The sequence below is a fragment of the Podarcis filfolensis genome, assembly GCF_964270895.1.
Source record: "Podarcis filfolensis genome assembly, chromosome: 7".
Classification (NCBI taxonomy): domain Eukaryota; kingdom Metazoa; phylum Chordata; class Lepidosauria; order Squamata; family Lacertidae; genus Podarcis; species Podarcis filfolensis.
The window spans coordinates 87635653-87653279 of record NC_139603.1 but is presented as its reverse complement, the minus strand read 5'-3'; the positions used below and the strand labels follow the sequence as shown (position 1 = coordinate 87653279).

Sequence of the window (17627 nt, the reverse complement as noted above, 5' to 3'; positions counted from 1 at the left end):
CATTGCTGTTTGCTAGAACTTGCCTGAGGCCCTGTGCCTGATCTTGCCTGGTTCCCTGCCTTGTGACCTGCCTTGGCCCTGTCGGACAGACGCCTTGCAGAACCCTTGGATTCAGGACCGACTCTGGACCTGTTGCTCGGGTTTACCCCCAGGTCCAGCACACCAGGGTTCAAATCCCCACTGGGTGACCTTGGGCCAGTCACTGTCTCTCTGCCTAACCTACCTCACAGGGTTGTCGTGCAGGGTGAAATGAGGAGGGAGAGAACCTCGTACAGTGGTACCTCGGGTTACATACGCTTCAGGTTACAGACTCCGCTAACCCAGAAATAGTGCTTCAGGTTAAGAACTTTGCTTCAGGATGAGAACAGAAATCGTGCTCCGGCGGCGCGCCAGCAGCAGGAGGCCCCATTAGCTAAAGTGGTGCTTCAGGTTAAGAACAGTTTCAGGTTAAGAACAGACCTCCGGAACGAATTAAGTACTTAACCCGAGATACCACTGTACAGCGCTTCAAGCTCCTGAGAAAAGAGGTATGACATAAACGCAGTAAATGAAAATATGATCTGTTTTCCCCTTCCCAAATGGAGAGCCTTCTGGTTTACCTATCCTGAATTCTACAGTGCGATGGAGGGCACATCTGTCTCCTTAATCAATGCTTTGAGAGAGAAGGAGGTGTTTAGGGGCCAGGGGCATGAAATATTGTGTCTGTGGGGGAAGCAGAAACCTAGTGATTGTTCTTTTCTGGGACAAGCAGGGTGATTTAGTCAAACAGCCTGCTAGCACTGCGGATGCAAACACCCCCCTTGACAATTAAACTTGCTCTAAAAAACGCAGCACAGCAAACAGCTTCCTCTGCAATTACTGGAGAGGTGTGCAGGAGAGAACCCATCGCTTTCAAGAACTTTCATTCCTTATGAGCGAGGAAACGAGGAGATGAAATATCTGTGCCTGTTAAAAAGAAGACATTTGCTTGCGTTTTTTTGGTAGGGCGGGGGGTGAGAACGAACCACCATATTCTCCGAACAGGTTTCTTAATAGTGTGCTTAGACTAAAATTACAATCTCACTCACTTGTTCCTCTTTCTTCTAAACAGAAGAATGGAAATGAAGGCCTCGCAGGCTATTAGGATAAATCAAGAGCAGTTAGGCCCGGTGAGGTATTTACAAGGGGTGCGTAATAGATTTCTTTTTTTGGGGGGGGCTCGAAGGCAGTGTAATTACCTAGCAGACCCAGGGCTGGGAATGGAAGGGGCGGGGGGAAGCACTGGGAGGGAAGGGGACAGGAAGGGGAAAGGCACATTGATGCACATCAAAGAAAACAGTATTTGGCTCCGAAAAGGTTTCGGTCCAGCCACCCAGCTCCTTGCCACCCTCACACCCATTCTGCTGACAATTTAATGGGCTTGCAGGTGCCTGGGAGTTGGGGAAAGAGCTTTGTTAGTGGGGAAGCCCAGCCAGATGGGCGTGGTATTATTATTATTATTATTATAGGTGGAAGTAGATGCTGAAGGCCTAGGACCCACGTACCTATGGGACTGCCTCTCCTGGTATGCCCCACAGAGGACCTTAAGGTCCACAAATAACAACACTTTTTTTTTTTAATAAGATTTTTATTAAAGTTTTGCAAAAAAGAAAAATAGAAATTCACAGAATAAAAAACCATAAATTACAGAAAAAAGAAACACACAAAAGAAAAAAAAATACAGATAGAAAAACACAACTAATTAAGAAAAATTACATTTAAACAAGGAGAAAATAAAACCATTCCATTTTTCCAATAACCTCAATTTCATATGCTTATGTTCTTGACCTCCTCGCACCTTCCCCTTTTTGTATTCCCATTCAAATATTTAATTCAGCAAATTCTTACCCTTTATCAAATGTTTAAACTTTGTACCATAACATATACTATATCCCTATTTTTCAACCAATTATCAATACCTTTTTTGCATAATCTTAATAGCTTTTATCACTAATTACCACTTATTACCCATCCAAGCACAATTTTAACACTCATTAATTTTATAATATTTCTGAAGATAGTCTTTGAATTTCTTCCAGTCTTCTTCCACCAACTCTTCTCCCAGGTCTCGGATTCTGTCAGTCATTTCCGCCAATTCCATATAGTCTATCAGCTTCATCTGCCATTCTTCCAGGGTGGGTAGCTCTTGTGTCTTCCAATACTTTGCGATGAGAATTCTTGCTGCTGTTGTTGCGTACATAAAGAAATTTCTATCTTTCTTTGGCACCAATTGGCCCACCATGCCCAAGAGAAAGGCCTCTGGCTTCTTAAGGAATGTATATCTAAAGATTTTTTTCATTTCGTTATATATCATCTCCCAGAAAGCCTTAATCTTTGGGCATGTCCACCAAAGGTGAAAGAATGTTCCTTCACTTTCTTTACACTTCCAACATTTATTGTCAGGCAAATGGTAGATTTTTGCAAGCTTGACTGGTGTCATGTACCACCTGTATATCATTTTCATAATATTCTCTCTTAGGGCATTACATGCCGTAAATTTCATACCTGTGGTCCACAACCGTTCCCAGTCAGCAAACATGATGTTATGACCAACATCTTGTGCCCATTTAATCATAGCAGATTTAACTGTTTCATCCTGCGTATTCCATTTTAGCAGCAAGTTATACATTCTTGAAAGTGTTTTAGTTTTGGGTTCTAACAACTCAGTTTCCAATTTTGATTTTTCCACCTGGAAACCTATTTTTTTATCCATGTTATAGGCTTCTCTTATTTGAAAATAGTGCAGCCAATCTCGCACCTTATCTTTTAATTTCTCAAAACTCTGCAATTTCAATTTATCTCCTTCTTGTTCCAGTATTTCCCAATATTTCGGCCATTTGGCCTCCATATTGGACTTTTTAAGTGCCTTTGCCTCCATTGGTGACAACCACCTTGGGGTTTTGTTCTCCAGTAAGTCTTTATATCTTAACCAGACGTTAAACAATGCTTTCCTGACAATATGGTTTTTAAATGCTTTATGAGCTTTGACCTTGTCGTACCACAGATATGCATGCCACCCAAAGACGTTATTAAAACCTTCTAAATCCAAAATGTCTGTGTTTTCAAGAAGCAGCCATTCTTTCAGCCAGCAAAATGCGGCCGATTCATAATAGAGTTTCAGGTCTGGCAGGGCGAAACCACCTCTTTCTCTTACATCGGTTAATATTTTAAATTTTATTCTAGGCTTCTTGCCCTGCCAGACAAATCTAGAAATATCCTTCTGCCACTTCTTGAAACAGTCCATCTTGTCCACAATTTGCAAAGATTGAAACAAAAATAACATCCTTGGCAATACATTCATCTTTATAGCCACAATTCTTCCCAACAAGGAAAGCTTCAAGTTTGACCATATCTCTAGATCTTTCTTCACTTCTAGCCAACATTTCTCATAGTTATCTTTAAACAAGTTTAAGTTCTTAGCAGTCATATTAACCCCCAAATATTTAACCTTCTTTACTATTGTTAGGCCTGTCTCCTTCTGAAACCTGTCTTTCTCAATCGGTGTTAAATTTTTCTCAAGAACTTTTGTTTTAGATTTATTCAGCTTAAAACCAGCCATCTGCCCAAATTCTTGGATCACTTCCAAAACTCTTTTCGAACTAGATTCTGGCTCCTGTAATGTTAAAACTAAATCATCTGCAAAAGCTTTCAATTTATATTGCTTAGCTCCGACCTGAATGCCTTTTATCAAACGGTCCCTTCTAATCATATTCAATAATACCTCCAGGACTGTGATGAATAACAATGGGGAAATTGGGCAGCCTTGTCGTGTGCCTTTCTCTATCTTAAATCCCTCTGTCACCATATTATTCACAATTAATTTAGCCTTTTGTTCTGAGTAAATTGCACTTATACCATTTTCAAACCCTTGACCCACCCCCATCCCCTGAAGATTTTTCTTCATAAAACTCCAAGAAATGTTGTCAAAGGCTTTCTCCGCATCTATAAAGATTAAGACTGCTTTGGTGTTTATATTCACTTGCAACTTCTCCAAGATGTTAATTATGTTCCTTGTATTGTCCGACAAGTGTCTACCCGGGAGAAAGCCCGCTTGGTCCTTATGAATCTCTTCCAATAGTACTTTCTTTAATCTATTTGCCAAAATGTCCGCAAATATTTTGTAATCCACATTAAGAAGGGATATGGGGCGGTAGTTCTTAAGTTGCGTCTTTTCAGACTCAGTTTTTGGTATAAGTGTAATATAAGCTTCCTGCCACGACTCCGGCGCCTTTTTCCCCTCTAGTATCTCATTGCATACCTCCATTAGTGGTCGAATTAACCAATCTTTCAAGACTCTATAGTATTTGGAGGTTAAGCCGTCTGGTCCTGGAGATTTGCCCAACTGCATGTTCCGAATGGCACCCTCCACTTCCTGTTCTGTAATTTTGTCACTCAACATTATCCTCTTTTCTTGAGAGATTTTTTGTAATCCGTTTTTCCTCAGAAATTGGTCTAATTCGACCTCTTCACAAATAACAACACTTTGGAGGTCCCGAGCCTCAAGGAGGTTAGGTTGGTCACAACTAGGGCTAGGGCCTTTTCAGTACTGGCCCCGACTTGGTGGAACGCTCTGTCACAAGAGACTAAGGCCATGCAGGACTTGACATCTTTCCGCAGGGCCTGCAAGACAGAGCTGTTCCACCTGGCCTTTGGTTTGGACTCAGTCTGACCTTTGTTTCCTTCCCCTTTTGGTTTTGATCTATGGGCTACTATTAAAATGAGGCTGCATTTTAAATTGTATTTTAACCTGTATTTTAAATTGTTTTTTTTTTTTTAATTCTTATTGTAATTTTACTGGTGTTAGCCGCCCTGAGGGTGAGGGTATAAATAAAATTTATTATTATTCTGTTGTTGTTGTCTCAGGCCATGCTGGTATTGAATGATCTCAAATGATCTTTAATTTCATCCCAAAGGGGCTTCTGAAAATAAGGAGGAAAAGCAAAGGGGATCAAAGATGGGGTTTTTTTGAAACTCAGTGGGTAAGAGAAAACGATGTGTTTGTGTGTGTGTGTGGGGGAAGGTACCTACTGTCTGTACCTTGCTGTCTGTGCAAGTGTGCAAATGCACAGACCTGAGTAAAAAATAAAATAAAAAATCAAACAACATGTAGATCCTCACACTTTTGCTTGGACTTCCCAGTGGCATGTAGCATACACTTGTATTATAAACAGCCGATCAGAAGGTCGGCAGTTCGAATCCCCGCAACGGGGTGAGCTCCCGTTGCTTTCTCCCTGCTCCTGCCAACCTAGCAGTTCGAAAGTACGTCAAAGTGCAAGTAGATAAATAGGTAACGCTCCGGCAGGAAGGTAAACGGCGTTTCCGTGCACTGCTCTGGTTGGCCAGAAGAGGCTTAGTCCTGCTGGCCACATGACCCAGAAGCTGTATGCCGGCTCCCTTGGCCAATAAAGCGAGATGAGCGCCGCAACCCCAGAGTCGGCCACAACTGGACCTAATGGTCAGGGGTCCCTTTACCTTTACCTTACAATGTGCTCCACGAGCAGAAATGCGCCACTTGCGAAAACCGACAAATTTGCAATTTGCAAAAAAACACCCCAGCCCGGTGCTGTCTTGCAAATGCAAGGGGCTATGCTATGGATTTAGCTTGATGCTGGAGAGGTTGCCTGGGGCACCCCAAATCTAGACTGCATTCCAGAATGGGGGCCAAAGATTCAATAGCTTCAGGAAATAAAATCTGGGTCTGCAAATGCAAATCTTTCAGCCTGGAACTTCTCTAACTGCTCACCGATGTGCTCCATTGTCACAGGACAATCGGAGGACGTATGCACCACGTTGTCTGCACGCCACTGGTAATTGCATTGAGATCTATTTAATGCCCGCTGTCACAGGGACAATGCTCTTTTTTTTTTAAAGAAATATTTATTGAAGTTTTACAAAAACAAATATGCAAGAACACATAATAAAATAAAAAATAAAAATACAACATATAAAAACACAGAAAAAATAAGAAAAATTAAAAACAATTCCATTTTTCATAACTTAAAACTCATTTGCTTGTTTCTTTGACCTCCTCACACCTCCCCTTCTTGTATTCCCATTTAAATAATCAAATCAGCAAATCCTTACCCTGGCTCAGTGCCAGCTATATATCTCCATTTTTATGTGATCCGCTGCTGTGACACTGGTAGACCTACCAAGGTGATAAAGTGACTGAATAAGATTCACCATTGTCAAGCGAGTGAGTGACTCTGTGTAGATTTGGGCTGCGGCTGATTTTCCCGTGCTCTGATAAGTTTTATAACACTTACCTGTCACTCGCAGCAAAGGGTTGTGAAGCGGGGGACTCAACCACCTTGACACTGTCTCCTTTAAGTTCCTTCCAAGAGATGGAAAGGGAAGATGTGCCCCATAAGCGCTCCTCTCACACCTTCTCCAGGTGTTAATGAGAAATGTCAGGCAAGAGATTCCCCTACTGGAAAGGCACTGGCAACTGAAGTTTTGAGCTGCAAACACTTCCCCACCTTCCCAACTGCTTGTTTGAAGATCGTGTGAGATGGAGCAGCTCCCCTGCTATGGGCAAGAGGGGACATGATAGAAATGAATGTATGTTATGTGTGACATGGAGAAAGTACATAGAGAAAAGTTATTTTCTGCTTCGCACTGGAACTTGGGGGCGTCCATTGAAGCTGAATATTCAGAACAGAAAGGGTAGGGGCCCTGAACGTATGGAGATTGACCTTTGGGTCCAAATTGTTGGAAATAGATACACCTGTATATAATAACAATAATAATAATAATAATAAAAAAATTTTATTTATACCCTGCTCTTCCTGGTTCAGAAAACCGGGCTCAGGGCGGCTAACAACAAATTTAAAACACTTAATTATAAAAGCAGCATTAATACAGTATAAAAACATGAATAACAATAAGATTCAAAAATCAAAAGTCAATTAGATAATCCCCAGGGCTAGCTGGCTGAATTGGTCCTACTTGGGCCAGCGAGGAGGCCAGGGGAGAATTAGCTGTGGGGTCTCAGAGCGGGTGATCTTCATAAAAGGGGAGGGGGAGGAAAGAGAAGGGAAATAAAAGATCAGGCTGAATTCAAATTAAAGGACAGGCGGAATAGCTCTGTCTTACAGGCCCGACGGAAGGAGGTTAAATCCTGCAGGGCCCTGGTCTCATGGGACAGAGCATTCCACCAGGTTGGAGCCATCACTGAGAAGGCCCTGGCCCTGGGGGAGGATAATTTGATTTCCTTAGGGCCCAGGACCTCTAAACTATGATTCATGGACCTTAAGGACCTTAAGGTCCTCTGCGGGGCAGACCAGGAGAGACGGTCCCGTAAATATATACATACATACACACACACACACACATTATATATAGGCATATCTATATTCCAATTAATATACATTCACATCGTCATTATCCACATTACTGCCCTGGCTCCTTAGAGCCTATCGACTTCCTTCCCTCCCACCTCATGGCTTTCGTAATTAACCTTTGTATCATTGCATTTTGTATGTTTTCCAATTCTAATTACACTCAATAAAGAAACAGCTCAAAATTTAAATAAATATAGAAAGGTAGAAAAATTCTCATTACAAATCTTCAGACAACCCTGCTAGTGATGTTAACTGATTACAATAATCTTTCAGATATCGTATAAATTTACCCCAGTCCTTTTGGAATACTTGATCTTGTTGGTTTCAGATTTTTCCTGCCAGGTTCGCCAGTTCTGCAAAGTCCATCATCTTCATCTGCCACTCTTCTATCATTGGTACTTCGGAAATAGATATACCTGAAGCAGGTGGATTTTTTTTGTATACTGCTTTTTACTTTCTGTGTTAGGCACCATTATTTCTCTTGCTTAGAATTAGGTTAGTTTATATGCATTATTTTATACAAACTGGTATTGATTGATGTTTATTTTTTTTAAAGCCATGCAAGGTATGAAAGCCACACAAAGAAAATGTTTGTTCTGCTTTCCTGGCCAGAAGCAAATCTTGCACTCAGCACTGAAAGCAAAGCCCTGCACTCAGGAATGCTAAGCGTGAAACTTTCAACACGCAAATCACATTCTCCGCCACTCAGCTATGACCCTTTGCCATTCTGAATGAGATATGTATGAGTGTGTTGGGGGAGAACTGGGCCCAAACTAACAAAATGAATTTCAACAGGGACAAATGTAAGGTTCTGCACTTAGGCAGGAAGAAGCAAATGTACCAGTTTAAGATGGGGGACATCTGGCTTGCCAGTAGTACATGTGAAAAGGAGATAGGGGTCTTAGTAGACAACAAGATGCTTAGCATGAGTCAACGGTGTGATGCAGCACCCCCCCCCAGTCTATTCTAGACTGCATCCAGTGAAGTATGGTGTCCTTATCAAGGGAAGTAACAGTACCACTCTATTCTACATGGGTCAGACCACACCTGGAATACTGTGTCCAGTTCTGGGCACCACAATTTAAGAAGGATGTTGACATGCTGGAAGGTGTGCAGAGGACAGCAACCAAGATGATTTTTTTTTTTAACAGAATAAAACTTTTTTTAGAGTTCAACAACAACAAAGGGGAAAAAAACCACCACAGTAGTTGCAACGTCAAATCATTACAATTAACCAATTTTAACATTTTATAAATACTAATAAAGAAATTATACAACATCACTTTTAACTTGCTGAGGTTTCCATAACACACTTTCCTCTCTTCATCTTTTTCTTAACGTATCAAAAAAGGGAAAACCAAGAAAGGAAACTCAAAAAGGAAAAAAAGAAGGAGAAGAGGAAGGGAGGGGGGAGAAGTGAAGGGAAGGGGGGAAAGAAAGAAAAGAAAAGAGGAAGAAAAATTCAAAGCAAGACAAGCATGTTTAACTTCTAATTAGACTCATTGTATTATTATTTCTACAATTTTTTCACACACAGTTCCAAGTTATTATATTTCTTTCTTTGTTCTCATTGGATATATAAATAAATTATGTTTGTTGTTTTACAAGGTTCATTTTATTTGTGCCAGGAGATATTTGTTATTGTAATAGTTTTCCAAATATTCTTAAAATATTTTCCATTCTTTCTGTACTTTCTGTTCTATTCTATCCTAGACTGCATCCACTGAAGTATGGTGTCCAGATCAAGGGAAGTAACAGTACCACTCTATTCTGCATGGTTCAGACCACACCTGGAATACTGTGTCCAGTTCTGGGCACCGCAATTTAAGAAGGATGTTGACAAGTTGGAAGGTTTGCAGAGGAGGGCAACCAAGATGATCAAGGGTCTGGAAACCAAGCCTTATGAGGAACAGTTGAAGGAGCTGGGTATGTTTAGTCTAGAAAAGAGGAGACTGAGAGGAGATATGATAGCCATCTTCAAATATCTCAAAGGCTGTCCCATGGAAGAGGGAGCAAGTTTGTTTTCTCCTGCTCTGGATTGCAGGACTCGAACCAATGGATTCAAGTTGCAAAAAAGGAGATTCTGACTAAACATCAGGAAAAACTTTCAGATGGCAAGAACTGTTCATTTGTGAACAGATTACCTTGGAAGGTGGTGAATTGTCCTTCATTGTAGGTTTTTAAACAGAGCTTGGGTGGCCATCTATCCTGGATGCTTTAGCTGAGATTCCTGCATTGCATTTGGCTGGACTAGGTGATTCTCAGGATCTCTCCCAGCTCTATGATTCTGTGTGTATTTGTTTGGTTCACACCAAGATCCAGAGGCTATGAAATTCACTGTTTTCATGGGGCAATGAAGGGCCAGAAAGGAAGGGAACAGTCCAAAATTTGGGACCATTTGTGGTTAAGCATTTTCTTCAGGTGAGACACCTTTTTGCTTCTTTTCTATCTAGCGCCGCTCGCTGTCCCCATTTCGCTCTTCTTCCGTTTGAACTCTTTCCCTTTCTTTTCCTGTCCGTGATTGATTTTAATTGTCGGAATTGTCTCTGTGGGAGGCTGGGCTTCTCGCTGTGAGTGAATGCCAACGAGTAGGAGGGAAGCCTACTCAAACAGGCACTTTCTCTGCACCACTTCCAAACCGTTCTCATATGAGATTTCCTGCAAAATTTCATCGAAACTCATCCGCCTCAAAAGCCTGAGGTTGACTCAGCTGATGCTGATTCCTGGCCTGCCCCACCCATGTGGTGGGAAATAAATGTGCATCTTCTGGTCCCATCCACTGACCAGTCTTATCCCCGGAATTTCTTGCAGGGGCATAATTTTCTAATGGGACTTAGATTCCGGCAGCCATCAGGTTCTTCTTAGGATTCTGTTGGAAACTCACGTTTGCTGCTGGAGCTGTCCGGGGCCAATGATGGCTAGAGATGCAGTAAGAGAACTCTCTTTTCTGGCACTGTCAAAGAGACAAATCACAGGAGGCTGTCAAAAACCATGTCAGGCTATTGGCAGCGACAGTTCTTCCAGGGTTCTTCCAGCTCTACAAGGAAATTCCAGGGACCGAACCCTGGACTTTCAAATGCAAAGCAACTGCTCTGGCCTATGGCCCCTTCCCAAACCTAAACTGAATTGTTTACCTGTATACAGCTCTCTACAGGGACACAGATGGCGCTGTGGGTTAAACCACAGAGCCTAGGGGTTGACGATCAGAAGGTTGGTGGTTCGAATCCCCGCGACGGGGTGAGCTCCCGTTGCTCGGTCCCTGCTCCTGCCGACCTAGCAGTTCGAAAGCACGTCAAAGTGCAAGTAGATAAACAGGTACCGCTCAGGCGGGAAGGCAAACGGCGTTTCTGTGCGCTGCTCTGGTTCGCCAGAAGCAGCTTAGTCATGCTGGCCACATGACCCGGAAGCTGTACGCCACCTCCCTCGGCCAATAAAGCGAGATGAGCGCTGGAACCCCAGAGTCGGCCACGACTGGACCTAATGGTCAGGGGTCCCTTTACCTTTACCTTTATACAGCTCTCTACAGGTCTGAGACCTCCTGAGCCAGTGTGGTGTAGTGGTTAAGAGCGGTAGTCTTGTAATCTGGGGAACCGGGTTTGCGTCTCCGCTCCTCCACATGCAGCTGCTGGGTGACCTTGGGCTAGTCACACTTCTTTGAAGTCTCTCAGCCCCACTCACCTCACAGAGTGTTTGTTGTGGGGGAGGAAGGGAAAGGAGAATGTTAGCCGCTTTGAGACTCCTTAAAGGGAGTGAAAGGCGGGATATCAAATCCAAACTCTTCTTCTTCTTCTTCTCCTTCTCCCTGCAGGCAAATCCTGCTGCTGTTAGCTCCCAGTTCCCTTCAGCATCCTGCGGCCACCCAGGCTGGCTGGCTTTTAGGTCCCAGACATCTTGTGGGTTACATGAAACCAAAATGGAATGTCTTTTACTAACGAACACTGGGAAACTCTGCAAAGAAAAGTCTCAAGCTCTGAAACAGCATTTCATGCCTCTTGATCTGGAGCTGAGTGGGGTCTTGTGGGTTGCCAGTCTTGAGTGAATCCTGTGTACTTTGCTGCTTCTGTCTTTTGCTGTTGTGCTGAAGTACGTTATTGTATGGGCAAGCTTTCCAGGCTGAACTATTGCACATACAATGACATATTAATTAATTATCTAAATTAATTAAAAGCACAATGCAAATCTTCTTTAAGGATTTTCTAGAAGAGAGCCAGTGGATTAAAACTGTTTATTTTAAAGTGAATAGAAGGGAACGTTAGATAGAATAGAGCTGCTGCTGCTTCTTTTCTTAATGCATCCTGCTGTTCAGCTAAGGCTTTTGCAAAAAAAAAGTCTTCAATAAATGCCAAAGAAATGGATTATACAAAGGATGAGATACAGTGTTAGACTCACCGACAGAAAATCATAATCCTGAACTGGGCAAATTTCTTGGGCAGTTTTTCAAACAGGGCCCCCATGTTAAAAGGAACGCTTCTGGAAGCCATTGCTGATATTATTCCAAAACAATTTGTTTAAATTTGGGGGCACATTTTGAATCCAGACTGGGCTGTATTCCAGGTGATCTTGGTGGAAGTTTGATAGATCACAGGGGTCTTCCCCATTCCCTGCCATTAGTCTCCATCACCAGCCAGCCCATTCCCCTTTTCCAAGGGAGCTGCTAGTTGGGTGTTCCTTGCAGGATCAGTGCTCCTTGTCTTTTGCTGCATCCACACAAGGTCGTTGTCAACAAAACGCCAACCTGTATCTCTCCCCTCCTCCCCCACAATTGAGTGCCTCTCCGGACTGATGTTTTATTGTGGTTGTATTCAACTTGTTCTTTCTGCAATGCTTAGTTAAACTGTGGACCTTGTTCCAGCAGGAGGCAATGATGGCCACCAACACGGGTAGCTTAAAAAAAATTCATGGAGGAGAGGGCTATTGATGGCTACTAGCAGTCACGAAATTAAAAGATGCCTGCTTCTTGGGAGAAAAGCAATGATAAACCTAGACAGCATCTTTAAAAGCAGAGACATCACCTTGCCGACAAAGGTCCGTATAGTTCAAGCTATGGTTTTCCCAGTAGTGATGTATGGAAGTGAGAGCTGGACCATAAAGAAGGCTGATCGCCGAAGAATTTATGCTTTTGAATTCTGGTGCTGGAGGAGACTCTTGAGAGTCCCATGGACTGCAAGAAGATCAAACCTCTCCATTCTGAAGGAAATCAGCCCTGAGTGCTCCCTGGAAGGACAGATCCTGAAGCTGAGGCTCCAAGACTTTGGCCACCTCATGAGAAGAGAAGACTCCCTGGATGCTGGGAAAGCTGGAGGGCACAAGGAGAAGGGCACGAGAGAGGACGAGATGGTTAGACAGTGTTCTCAAAGCTACCAGCATGAGTTTGACCAAACTGCGGGAGGCAGTGGAAGACAGGAGTGCCTGGTGTGCTCTGGTCCATGGGGTCACAAAGAGTCGGACACAGCTAAACGACTAAACAACAACAACAATAACAACAACAACAACAACAGCCATAAAGGCTAAGCTCTGCCTCCACAGTTGGAGGCATCGATGTTTCTGAATGCTAGTTGCTGGAAATCGCAGGAGGGTGTGTGTGTTCTTATGCCCAGGTCCCGCTCTCTGGTTTCCCATTGGTATTTGGTCAGCCACTGGGAGCACAAGATGCGGCTCTTGGTTTGGAGTCACTTTCAATATCCCAAGACTTCTCACACCATTCCGTGATGTGTGTGTGTGTGATTCTGGATGGAAGCAGCTTGTAACAATGATTGGAATCATGGGCGCCTGGAGTCATGATTAAATTTGGGGCTTTGGGGTTTGCTGGAGGGAATTCTGAATACTGCGGTAAAGGATTCATCCTCTCCTTCTTGCTTTCAACCAGGGGTAGCAGTGACTACAGGGACATGGGTGGCGCTGTGGGTTAAACCACAGAGCCTAGGACTTGCCGATCAGAAGGTTGGCGGTTCAAATCCCTGCAACAGGGTGAGCTCCCCTTGCTCGGTCCCTGCTCCTGCCAACCTAGCAGTTCGAAAGCACATCAAAGTGCAAGTAGATAAATAGGTACCGCTCCGGCCGGAAGGTAAATGGCGTTTCCGTGTGCTGCTCTGGTTCGCCAGAAGCAGCTTAGTCATGCTGGCCACATGACCCGGAAGCTCTACGCTGGCTTCCTCGGACAATAAAGCGAAATGAGCTCCGCAACCCTAGAGTCGGTCACGACTGGACCTAATGGTCAGGGGTCCCTTTACATTTACCTTTAGCAGTGACTACATTATTACATGAGCACTGTTCCACAGCATTTGATATTTTCATTTACATTCATTCATTCAAAATAAGATGGGGTATGTACCCTTTTTCATTACTGTTTGTATTATAGTTTATAATTTTTGTAAAGTGATATGTGCACACAGATCATCGTCTGTAAAATTTTATTTTCAGTTTATGAAGCAATTCTATATCCTCCAACCACGCTGACGAAACAGTAGTCTTTATCCGGAATCACTGTTCAGTGTTGGACATCATATCTGCTGAATACACAAAGCTTCACAGCTTGTCTGTCATCGTACAAAGTCTGGTACCTCACTTCATTTAAAGATTTTTCAGAGGCTTTGAGACTAAAGATTTCATTTTGGACTTGTTTTGGTTTGAAGGAATTCTATAAAATATTGTTTATTGCATATGTACATGGTCATTGTGCTGCCTAGACATTGCTGACGTTCTCTTTGCAACACAGGGGTTTGTTTGGTTACTTAGACCAGGGGTAGGCAACCTAAGGCCCGTGGGCTGGATCTGGCCCACTTGCCTTCTAAATCTGGCCCGCGGATGGTCCGGGAATCAGCGTGTTTTTACATGAGTAGAATGTTTAAAAATGCATCTCTGGGTTATTTGTAGGGCATAGAAATTCGTTTATTTTTCCCCTCCCCAAAATATAGTCCGGCCCACCACATGGTCTGAGGGACGGTGGACCGGCCCACAGCTGAAAAAGGTTGCTGACCCCTGCTTTAGACAAATGAGGGGAAACTAGAGTTGAGTAGCACAATTATAGGCAGGCTTTAAATTTGAAAGGGATGGTTGCTTCTTTTGGGTCTGATAGTCCCTCCCAATTATTCAGGATTAATTAAACTAGGGAAGAATTCCTGCAACCATTAGGAGATGCTTGTGAAGGGAGAAAAAAGGAGGGGATGACAGAGACTTGGATCTTGGCACAAAACCTTTCAGCTGATCTCCAAAGTGCTGAAAGGCAGTTAGCAATGACTTTAATTGCTCTCTTCAAAGGGTTAACCAAAGGGGTGGATGGAAGCCAATAGATCTCTGTCAGGGACTATTTGAGACTCCTGCTAAGTGCCTGGAATGCTAAAAGGTGAAGGATAATTGGGGAGAACCACATGGGCGATGGAATACTTTTGGCACTGTTTTGTGAAAATGTTGTTGTTGTTGTTGTTTAGTCGTTTAGTCGTGTCCGACTCTTCGTGACCCCATGGACCAGAGCACGCCAGGCACCTCTGTCCTCCACTACCTCCCGCAGTTTAGTCAAACTCATGCTGGTAACCTCGAAAACACTATCCAACCATCTCATCCTCTGTCGCCCCCTTCTCCTTGTGCCCTCCATCTTTCCCAGCATCAGTGTCTTCTCCAGGGAGTCTTCTCTTCTCATGAGGTGGCCAAAGTACTGGAGCCTCAGCTTCACAATCTGTCCTTCCAGTGAGCACTCAGGGCTGATTTCATTAAGAATGGATGCATTTGATCTTCTTGCAGTCCATGGGACTCTCAAGAGTCTTCTCCAGCACCATAATTCAAAAGCATCAATTCTTCGGCGATCAGCCTTCTTTACATCACTACTGGGAAAACCATGGCTTTAACTATACGGACCTTTGTTGGCAAGGTGACGTCTCTACTTCTCAAGATGCTGTCTAGGCCTGTCATTGCCCTTCTCCCAAGAAGCAGGCGTCTTTTAATTTCGTGGCTGCTGTCACCATCTGCAGTGATCATGGAGCCCAAGAAAGTAAAATCTCTCACTGCCTCCATTTCTTCCCCTTCTATTTGCCAGGAGGTGATGGGACCAGTGGCCATGATCTTCGTTTTTTTGATGTTGAGCTTCAGACCATATTTTGCACTCTCCTCTTTCACCCTCATTAAAAGGTTCTTTAATTCCTCCTCACTTTCTGCCATCAAGGTTGTGTCATCTGCATATCTGAGGTTGTTGATATTTCTTCCGGCAATCTTAATTCCAGCTTGGGATTCATCCAGCCCAGCCTTTCGCATGATGTATTCTGCGTATAAATTAAATAAGCAGGGAGACAAAATACAGCCTTGTCGTACGCCTTTCCCAATTTTGAACCAATCAGTTGTTCCATATCCAGTTCTAACTGTAGCTTCTTGTCCCACATAGAGATTTCTCAGGAGACAGATGAGGTGATCAGGCACTCCCATTTCTTTAAGAACTTGCCATAGTTTGCTGTGGTCGACACAGTCAAAGGCTTTTGCATAGTCAATGAAGCAGAAGTAGATGTCTTTCTGGAACTCTCTAGCTTTCTCCATAATCCAGCGCATGTTTGCAATTTGGTCTCTGGTTCCTCTGCCTCTTCTAAATCCAGCTTGGACTTCTGGGAGTTCTCGATCCACATACTGTTTGAGCCTTCCTTGTAGAATTTTAAGCATAACCTTGCTAGCGTGTGAAATGAGTGCAATTGTGCGGTAGTTGGAGCATTCTTTGGCACTGCCCTTCTTTGGGATTGGGATGTAGACTGATCTTCTCCAATCTTCTGGCCACTGCTGAGTTTTCCAAATTTGCTGGCATATTGAGTGTAGCACCTTAACAGCATCATCTTTTAAAATTTTAAATAGTTCAGCTGGAATACCATCACTTCCACTGGCCTTGTTATTTGCAGTGCTTTCTAAGGCCCATTTGACTTCACTTTCCAGGATGTCTGGCTCAAGGTCAGCAACCACACTACCTGGGGTGTACGAGACATCCATATCTTTCTGGTATAATTCCTCTGTGTATTCTTGCCACCTCTTCTTGATGTCTTCTGCTTCTGTTAGGTCCTTACCACTTTTGTCCTTTATTATGGTAATCTTTGTACGAAATGTTCCTTTCATATCTCCAATTTTCTTGAACAGATCTCTGGTTCTTCCCATTCTGTTGTTTTCCTCTATTTGTTTGCACTGCTCGTTTAAGAAGGCCTTCTTGTCTCTCCTTGCTATTCTTTGGAAATCTGCATTCAATTTCCTGTATCTTTCACTATCTCCCTCGCATTTTGCTTGCCTTCTCTCCTCCGCTATTTGTAAGGCCTCGTTGGACAGCCACTTTGCTTTCTTGCATTTCCTTTTCATTGGGATGGTTTTCGTTGCTGCCTCCTGTACAATGTTACGAGCCTCCATCCATAGTTCTTCAGGCACTCTGTCCAGCAAATCTAAATCCTTAAACCTGTTCCTCACTTCCACTGTGTATTCATAAGGGATTTGACTTAGATTGTATCTTACCGGCCCAGTGGTTTTTCCTACTTTCTTCAGTTTAAGCTTGAATTTTGCTATAAGAAGCTGATGATCTGAGCCACAGTCAGCTCCAGGTCTTGTTTTTGCTGACTGTATAGAGCTTCTCCATCTTTGGCTGCAGAGAATATAATCAATCTGATTTCGATACTGCCCATCTGGTGATGTCCATGTGTAGAGACGTCTCTTGTGTTGTTGGAAAAGCGTGTTTGTGATGACCAGCTTGTTCTCTTGACAGAACTCTATTAGCCTTTGCCCTGCTTCGTTTTGATCTCCAAGGCCAAACTTGCCAGTTGTTCCTTTTATCTCTTGATTCCCTACTTTAGCATTCCAATCCCCTATAATGAGAAGAACATCCTTCTTTGGTGTCACTTCTATAAGGTCTTGTAAGTCTTCATAAAATTGGTCTATTTCAGTTTCTTCAGCACCAGTGGTTGGTGCATAAACTTGGATTACTGTGATGTTAAAAGGTCTGCCTTGGATTCGTATCGAGATCATTCTATCATTTTTGAGATTGCATCCCAGTACAGCTTTCGCCACTCTTTTGTTGACTATGAGGGCCACTCCATTTCTTTTACGGGTTTCTTGCCCACAGTAGTAGATGTGATGGTCATCCGAACTGAATTCGCCCATTCCCGTCCATTTTAGTTCACTGATGCCCAGGATGTCAATATTTATTCTTGCCATCTCATTTTTGACCACCTCCAACTTACCTAGGTTCATGGTTCTTACATTCCAGGTTCCTATGCAATATTTTTCTTTACAGCATTGGACTTTCCTTTCGCTTTTTGT

General features: G+C 43.2%; 1 protein-coding gene and 1 long non-coding RNA gene across 2 annotated transcripts in view; one reads left to right on the top strand and one right to left on the bottom strand.

Moving 5' to 3' along the window:
- Positions 1-485, bottom strand: part of LOC310766291 — a 128626-nt gene extending 128141 nt beyond the window's left edge. Inside the window, exon 1 of the long non-coding RNA XR_014550023.1 lies at positions 267-485. This is a non-coding gene — a long non-coding RNA (uncharacterized lncRNA). The remainder of the gene's footprint in view (positions 1-266) is intronic.
- The window catches only part of ARC (activity regulated cytoskeleton associated protein), a 393423-nt gene that overhangs the window by 120269 nt on the left and 255527 nt on the right, over positions 1-17627 (top strand). The gene's annotated exons all lie outside the window — the stretch shown is intronic.